Genomic DNA, 8,755 nt, shown 5'->3' on the forward strand with positions numbered 1-8,755 from the left:
GAGTCAGAGCAATACAGCACGGTAACACACCCTTTGGTCCAACTCATCCATGTCGACCCGATATCCTAAATTAATCTAGTCACATTTGCCAGCATTCGGCCCACATCCCTCTAAACTCTACCTATTCATTTATCCATCCAGATGCCTTTTAAAATGTTTTATTGTACCAGCCTCCACCACTTCCTCTGACAGCTCATTCAGCTCAGAAAGGCTATAAGGAAAAGCCAAGGAACTACGCACCAGTGGTGTGTAGGTTGTTAAAAGGGATTCTGAGGGACAGGATATATATAATTTGGAAAGACGAAGGACTGAATAGATATCATCAACATGACTTTTTGTATGGGGAATCATGTCTCACTAACTTGACTAGATTTTTTTTAAAAAAGTGACAAAAACAAGATTGAAGGCATAGCAGAGGTTGTCTATATGGACTTCAGCAAGGTGTTTGACAAGGTTCTGCATGTTAAACAAGGTTAGATTACATAGAATCCAAGGAGAGCTATCCATTATAATACAAAATTGGCTTGAAGGTTGGAGATAGAGGTGGTGGTAGAGGATTGCTTTTCAGATTGCAGACCTATAACTAGAGGTGTGCCACAACGATCAGTATTGAGTCCACCCCTTTTCGTCATTTATACAAATGATTTGGATGTGAATATATGAGGAATGGTTAATAAGTTTGCAGATGATAATAAAGTAGATGGTCTAGTGGACAGTAAAGAAGATTATCTCAGAGTACAATAGGACCGTCATCAGATGATCTAAAGGGACAAGGAGTGGCAGTGGAGTTTAAATTAGATAGGAAAGTGCAACATTGCACATTTAAGACAAATAAGGGCAGGATTTAGTTAACAATAGGACTCTAGGGACTGTTGCCAAACAAAGAGATCTAGGAGTGCAAGTGCATATTCATTGAGAGTGGAATTGTATGCAGACAGGATGGTGAAGGCAGCGTTTAGTCCGTTTGCCTTCATTGGTCAGACCTTTGAGTATAGGGATGCTGCAGCTGTACAAAACATTGATTATTTTAGAATACTGCATGCAATTCTGGTCACCCTTATATAGGAAAGATATTGCTGGGACTGGAGGCTGAAGCTTTTCTCTCAGAAGCATCGGAGGCTGAGGGGTGACCTTAGAGATTTATAGTTTTCATTAATGTCTGATGAGCTACAGACTGACAATGCTCTAGGATAACATCCCTATTCCTGTACATAGAGTCAGCAAGTTCCTGATTTGCCACAAGCCCCTACAAAGACCAAGGTTATGGCTGTTGAAGGTCTACTGAATATGGCCACCAGGCTTATGGCTGCCATAAAAGGTACACTCCGGACATTAACAGTGATCCCTGATTGCTCCTTCTCTTCCTGTACTACCGAGATGAACCCTGTCAAGCAGCAACTAGAGAGAAGGAAAGCAGCAATGCAGGCCACCTAAGACCGTGAAAGAATTAGACCAGTAGAAATTAGCTCCAGATTCCCAGTGATTCCAGCAGGCTTCCCACTGAATAGTTTCCATTCTCTGGTGTGATGGTAGTGGGTTGCCAGTAGTCCACATTGTTGATATAGAAGGCAGTCAATAATTAATATCCATTGAGGCTTGTTGTGTTCCTGGTCTCCAACACAAACATACACACTCTGGTAAACGATAACCAGAGTTTTGTTTCATCTTAAGTTGAAAAACCAAATATTTACAGGGATATAGCAGAGTTCATTCCACACATACAATCAGGATCAATACTATAAATTCTGCACCATGCTGTATTGCATCATTTCACGTGGTGATAGTGAACTTAAAACGCATTCATGCTAAATGATACACTAATCAACAGTAAAACAATACGATATCCCCTTTTCCTTAAATACAAAGATTATACAAACAAAATACATAAACCTCAAGGGACAAGATTGGTACGAATAAGCTTTACACACATCTATCATTCAAGTACTAGTAGCTAATTAACTCGCCCTGATCTAGTAATAGTTAAGTATCTTAAAAGATCTGAAATTGTCAACATTGAATCAGGATCACATCAATGTCGACATACAGGTGCCTGGGCTAATGTTGTGCAGGTTGTCTTCCTCAACTCCACTCTTAAACCTTGAGTATGAACATGTACTTCGCACCACAGGAAGGCAAGGCATCATAATATTTGTTCATTCTCCCAATTAACATCTAATCCTCCTCAATCTTTTATTACCATGTTTCAACAGACTGGGACTGCCACAGTGTTAAAGGTTTAGATGGAGACAAATTTGTTAAGTGTGTACAAGAAAATATTTGATTCAGTATGTGGATATACCGACGAGAGAAGGTGCAAAACCTAACCTACTCTTGGGAAATAAGGCAGGGCAGGTGACTGAGGTGTCAGTGGGGGAGCACTTTGGGACCAGCGACCATAATTCTATTCGTTTTAAAATAGTGATGGAAAAGGCTGAAGTTCTAAATTGGAGGAAGGCTAATTTTGACAGTATTAGGCAAGAACTTTCAAAAGCTGATTGGGAGTAGATGTTCGCAGGTAAAGGGATGGCTGGAAAATGGGAACCCTTCAGAAATGAGATACTGAGAGTCCAGGGACAGTATATTCCTGTTAGGGTGAAAGGAAAGGCTGGATGACTAGAGAAATTGAGGGTTTGGTGAATAAAAAGAAGGAAGCATATGTCAGGCATTGACAAGAATGTGGTGCTGGAAAAACACAGCAGGTGAGGCAGCATCTGAGAAGCAGCAGAATCGCTGTTTCAGGAATAAGCCCTTCTTGATGACAGGCTTCTGCCTGAAACATAGATTCTGCTGCTCCTCAGATGCTGCCGCACCTGCTGTGCTTTTCCAGCACCACACTCTCAACTTGGATTTCCAGCATCTGCAGTCCTCACTTTCTCCTAGTCAGGCATAGATAGGATAGATCCAGTGAATCCTGAGAAGCATATAAAGACAGTAGGAGTATACTTGAGATGGAAATCAGGAGGGGAAAAAATAGGACAGGAGATAGCTTTTGCAAATAGGGTTAAGGAGAATTCAAAGAGTTTTTACAAATACATTAAGGACATAAGGGTGACGAGGGAGAGAATGGGGCCCCTCAAAGATCAGCAAGGTGGCCTTTGTGTGGAGCTGCAGGAGATGGGGGAAGATACTAAACAAGCATTTTGCATCAGTGTTTACTGTGGAGCAGGATATAGAACATAGGGATATAGATGGTGACATCTTGAAAAATGTCCATATTACAGAAGAGGATGTGCTGGATATCCTGAAATGCAAAAAGGTGGATAAATCCCCAGGACCTGATCAGATGTACCCTAGAACTCTGTGGGAAGCTAGGGAAGCGATTGCTGGGCCCTTGCTGAGATATTTGTATCATCGATAGTCACAGGTGAGGTGCCAGAAGACTGCAGGTTGGCTAACATGGTGCCACTATTTAAGAAAGGTGGTAAGGACAAGCCAGGAACGATAGACCAGTGAACCTGACATTAGTGGTGGGCAATTTGTTGGAGGGAATCCTCAGGATGTACATGTATTTGGAAAGACAAGGACTGATTAGGAATGGTCAACATGGCTTTGTGCATGGGAAATCGTGTCTCATAAACTTGACTGAGTGTTTTGAAGAAGTAACAAAGAGGATAGATGATGGCAGAGTGGTAGACGTGATCTATATGGACTTCAGTAAAGTGTTTGACAAGGTTCCTCGTGGGAGACTAGTTAGCATGGTTAAATTTCCTGGAATACCAGCCATTTGAATACAGAACTGGCTCAAGATAGCAGACAGAGGGTGGTGGTGAACGGTTATTTTTCTGACTAGAGGCCTGTGGCCAGTGCAGTGTCACAAGGATCGTTGCTGGGTCCACTACTTTTTGTCATTTATACAAATGATTTGGATGTCAACATAGGAGATTTAGTTAGTAAGTTTGCAGATGACACCAAAATTGGAGGTGTAGTGGACAGCGAAGAAGGTTATGTCAGATTACAACAAATTTTGAGCAGATGGGCCAATGGGCTGAGGAGTGGTAGATGGAGTTTAATTCAAATAAATGTGAGGTGCTGCATTTTGGGAAAGCAAATTTTAGCAGGACTTATACACTTAGTGGTAAGGTCCTAGGGAGTGTTGCTGAACAAAGAGACCTTGGAGTACAGGTTCATAGCTCCTTGAAAATGGAGTCACAGGTAGATAAAATAGTGAAGGTGGCATTTGGTATGCTTTCTTTTATTGGTCAGAGTACTGAGTACAGGAGTTGAGAGGTCATGTTGCAGATGTACAGGACATTGGTTAGACCACTTTTGAAATATTATGTTCAATTCTGTTCTCCTTCCTATCAAAAAGATGTTGTGAAACTTGAAAGGGTTCAGAAAACATTTACAAGGATGTTGCCACGATTGGAGGATTTGAGCTATAGGGAGAGGTTGAATCGGCTGGGGCATTATCCCTGGAGCATCAGAGGCCGAAGGGTGACTTTATAGTGGTTTATAAAATCATGAGGGGCCTGAATAGGATAAATAGACAAAGTATTTTCCATGGGCTGGCGGGAGTCCAGAACTACAGAACATAGGTTTAGGGTGAAAGGGGAAAGATGATAAAAGAGACCTAAAGGGCAACATTTTCACAAAGAGGGTGGTACGTGTATGAAATGAGCTACCAGAGGAACTGGTGGAGGCTAGTACAATTGCAACATTTTAAAAGACATCTGGATGGGTATATGAATTCAAAGGTTTTGGAGGGAAATGGGCCGGGTGCTGGCAAGTGGACGAAATTAAGTTGAGATATCTGGTCGTGATGGAGGATTTGGACCGAACGGTATGTTTCTGTGCTGTACATCTCTACGACTCTATGTGTGTGAGTGCGCATGAGTGTGAGTTCACGTGAGACAGTGTGCGTCAGCAAGTGTGAAAGCTTGGCAAAGTGTATGCATGGGTGTGATAGAGTATAAGCCTGTGAGAGCCAAACCTTAAGCAGATGACAGTTCGCAGCAAACTGCCCAGCCTTCAGGACAACATCGACCACAACACCGTACAAACTGTCATATCAACCACTGCAAGACATTTCAGAGTGTCAACACAGATACCACCATTACCCTTGGGGACACCACTCACTGTGTATGTGGCAGGTACGCATGTGATTCGGCCAACGTTGCCTGCGGTGTATGCGATAGACAAGGATGCTCAAGGCATGGTACATTGGCAAGACCAAGCAGACGCTACGACAACAGATGAATGGACATCGCACAACAATCACCAGACAGGGGTGTTCCCTCCCAGTCAGGGAACACTTCAATCGCAAGGGACATTCGGCCTCAAATCTTCGGGTGACCATCCTCCAAGGCGGACTTCAGGATAGGCAACAATGTAAAGTGGCTGAGCAGAGAATGATAGCAAAGTTCCGTACCCAAGAGGATGGCCTCAGCTGGGACCTGAGGTTTATGTTACACTACAGGTGACCCCATTACATTATACACCCACTCCATCCCTCTCTCTCACACACACACACACACTCTTACATAATCATACTCACTCAGACTCACTCTCATACACACACACACACACACACACACACACACACACACACACACACACACACACACACCCTCTCACAGGCTTATTCTCCACCACACCCACACATACACTTCACCAAGCCTTCACATACGCAAACACACTCTCTCTCACATGCACTCACACACTCTGTCTCACTCATTCACGTGCACACACATAAAAGTCTATGGGGTGAATTTGTTTTTGCAGAATTATACTTGCAGATACATTGTATTTTGCTCAGAAAATGCACAATCTGCAGGTAGTCAAGACTGGGATACAGACAGGTTCCAATCTCACAACTTTAATGCTTTGTCTGAGCTGAGATGTCACCTTAGTTTACAAAAGCTTAAGTTATCTCTAGAAAGTCACTTAAATATGGTTGTGGAATTTACATATTAATGAACTGAAACCTGCAAACTATTCGAAAAGATGAAAGAGTGAATCCTTAGAAGAGTATAAAGGAAGTAGGAAGTATACTTAAGAGGGAAATCAGGAGGACAAAAAGGGGACATGAGATAAGGGGACATGAGATTTGGCAAATAGAATTAAGGAGAATCCAAAGAGTTTTTACAAATACATTTAGGACAAAAGCGTAACTAGGGAGAGAATAGGGCCCCTCAAAGATCAGCAAGGTGGCCTTTGTGTGGAGCTGCAGATAATGGTGATGATACTAAATTAGTATTTTGCATCAGATTTACTGTGCAAAAGGATATGGAAGATATAGACAGCAGGGAAATAGATGGTGACATTGCAAAATGTCCATATTACAGAGGAGGAAGTGCTGGACATCTTGAAACACAGAGTGGATAAATCCCCAGGACCTGATCAGGTGTACCCAAGAACTCGGTGGGAAGCTAGAGAAGTGATTGCTAGGCCTCTTGCTGAGATAATTGTATCATCGATAGTCACAGGTGAGGCACTGGAAGACTGGAGGTTGGCTAACATGTTTAAGAAGGGTGGTAAGGATAAGCCAGGGAACTACAGACTAGTGAGCCTGAGGGCAGAGCGGTAGGTGTGATGTATATGGACATCAGTAACGCGTTTGACAAAGTTCCCCATGGGAGACTTAGTAGCAAGGTTAGATCTCACAGAACACAGGGAGAATTAGCCATTTTGGTACAGAACTGGCTCAAAGGTAGAAGACAGAGGGTGGTGGTGGAGGGTTGTTTTTCAGACTGGAGGCCTGTAACCAGTGGAGTGCCACAAGGATCAATGCTGGGTCCTCTACTTTTTGTCATTTACATAAATGATTTGGATGCAAGCATAAGAGGTACACAGTTAGTACATTTGCAGATGACACCAAAATTGGAAGTGTAATGGACAGCGAAGAGGGTTACCTCAGATTACAACAGGATCTTGACCAGATTGGCCAATGGGGTGAAAAGTGACAGATGGAGTTTAATTCAGATAAATGCGAGGTGCTGCATTTTCGGAAAGCAAATCTTAGCAGGAATTATCCACTTAATGGTAAGGTTCTACGGCGTGTTGGTGAACAAAGAGACCTTGGAGTGCAGGTTCATAGCTCCTTGAAAGTGGAGTCCTGGCGTGCAATCCTGGTCTCCTTCCTAGCGGAAAGATGTTGTGAAACTTCAAAGGGTTCAGAAAAGATTTACAAGGATGTTGCCAGGGTTGGAGTATTTGAGCTATAGGAAGAGGCTGAACAGGCTGGGGCTGTTTTCCCTGGAGCGTCGGAGGCTGAGAGGTGACCTTATAGAGGTTTACAAAATTATGAGTGGCACGGATAGGGTAAATAGGCAAAGTCTTTTCCCTGGGGTCAGGGAGTCCAGAACTAGAGGGCATAGATTTAGGGTGAGAGGGGAAAGATATAAAAGAGGGCAACTGTTTCACGCAGAGGGTAGTACGTGTATGGAATGAGCTGCCAGAGGAACTGGTGGAGGCTGGTACAATTGCAACATTGAAGAGGCATTTAAATGGGTATATGAATAGGGAGGGCTTGGAGGGATATGGGACAGGCGCTGGCAGGTGAGACTAGATTGGGTTGGGATATCTAGTCGGCGTGGACGGGTCGGACCAAAGGGTCTGTTTCCATGCTCTACCTCTCTATGACTTAACAGCAATCCAAGGTTGTTCAATATCTCACTTCAGTTGCACGAAACTGTAGTCATTTGCTATAAATTGTGCCATACGATCTTATGCTCCACAACCACCTGATGAAAGGTAATACTTCCAAATAAACACTAGGGTTGTGTGATTTTTAACTTGATTGAAGGACAAAGACTTTAAGCAACATCTTTAAAGGGAACGAGAGATAGGAAGCTTAAGGGAGGGAACTTTCGACCACAGGGTCTAAATAGCCACTTAAATGAAGTGTGAAGTTTGATGGACATTTGAGGATGCGTAATAGACCAAAGTGAAGAAAGGTCCTATGAGGATGGGCAAGTTGTTGATACTTGGAAAGATAGAAAGAGACAACACTGAGGAATAGACACCAATTGTTTGGGCCTCAGTTCAAGTAACAAGTGGAGGAACAAAGATCATTCTGAAAAGGGATGGTGATGTTCTTGTTTAAAAAAATAATTTGCTGCCTCTCTTCCTTTATGCAGTGAACAGACTACTTATGTTACTGTGAATGAAGTGCAAGTCTAGGTCAAATCAAAAACATCAACAATACTCAGGGCTTATTTATTAAATTGTTTGCTTAATTTAACACTAAAACAGGGGCTGATATTTCAAAACCCAAAAGCAGATGGGACCTCAACCAGCTATCTCCTTCGGCTGTCAGGCAACATTCTCACCCATCAATTTCAATGAATTATCAGCACAGATATAAAATTTACAAAGCACTGTTTACATTCAAGTTAAAACTGAATCAATATAGGCAAACGAGCATTTATCAGGGAAAAAAAGACAAAATATTGTGTTCAGTTAATATTTTTTCATGTGTACAATTAGATGGGCATTTTAGAAAATGAAATGAAGCAGTGCAACCGAGATAGCATTACACCATTTTATAATCACTCAATTATAGTAAACACACTGGTTTCTAAGTACCCTGTACTTGAAAACATCAAAAGGTACAGAATTAAAGCCGTGTCAAAGGCAACACAGCGGACTGTACACAGACGTCTACTCACTTCAGGAAACACTCCTACAAAGTTTCTTCTACCCTCTCTCCTCGAAGTAAACATTGAAAAAAACGATCCTGTTGTTAACAACACTACTCATGCGCGCGAATACCGGCACCCTTACAAGTTGCGCGTGCGCTAATTAACAACGTTGT

General features: G+C 42.5%; 1 protein-coding gene across 2 annotated transcripts in view; it reads right to left on the bottom strand.

The window, feature by feature from the left end:
* tbc1d32 (TBC1 domain family, member 32) overlaps positions 1-8,716 on the bottom strand; it is a 254,565-nt gene extending 245,849 nt beyond the window's left edge. For both annotated transcript variants that reach the window (XM_060850904.1, XM_060850896.1), the window contains exon 1: positions 8,610-8,716. The gene's annotated coding sequence lies outside the window, so the exon portion shown is untranslated. The remainder of the gene's footprint in view (positions 1-8,609) is intronic.
* Between the last annotated feature and the right edge of the window lie 39 nt (positions 8,717-8,755).

The sequence above is a fragment of the Hemiscyllium ocellatum genome, chromosome 3, assembly GCF_020745735.1.
Source record: "Hemiscyllium ocellatum isolate sHemOce1 chromosome 3, sHemOce1.pat.X.cur, whole genome shotgun sequence".
Classification (NCBI taxonomy): Eukaryota; Metazoa; Chordata; class Chondrichthyes; order Orectolobiformes; family Hemiscylliidae; genus Hemiscyllium; species Hemiscyllium ocellatum.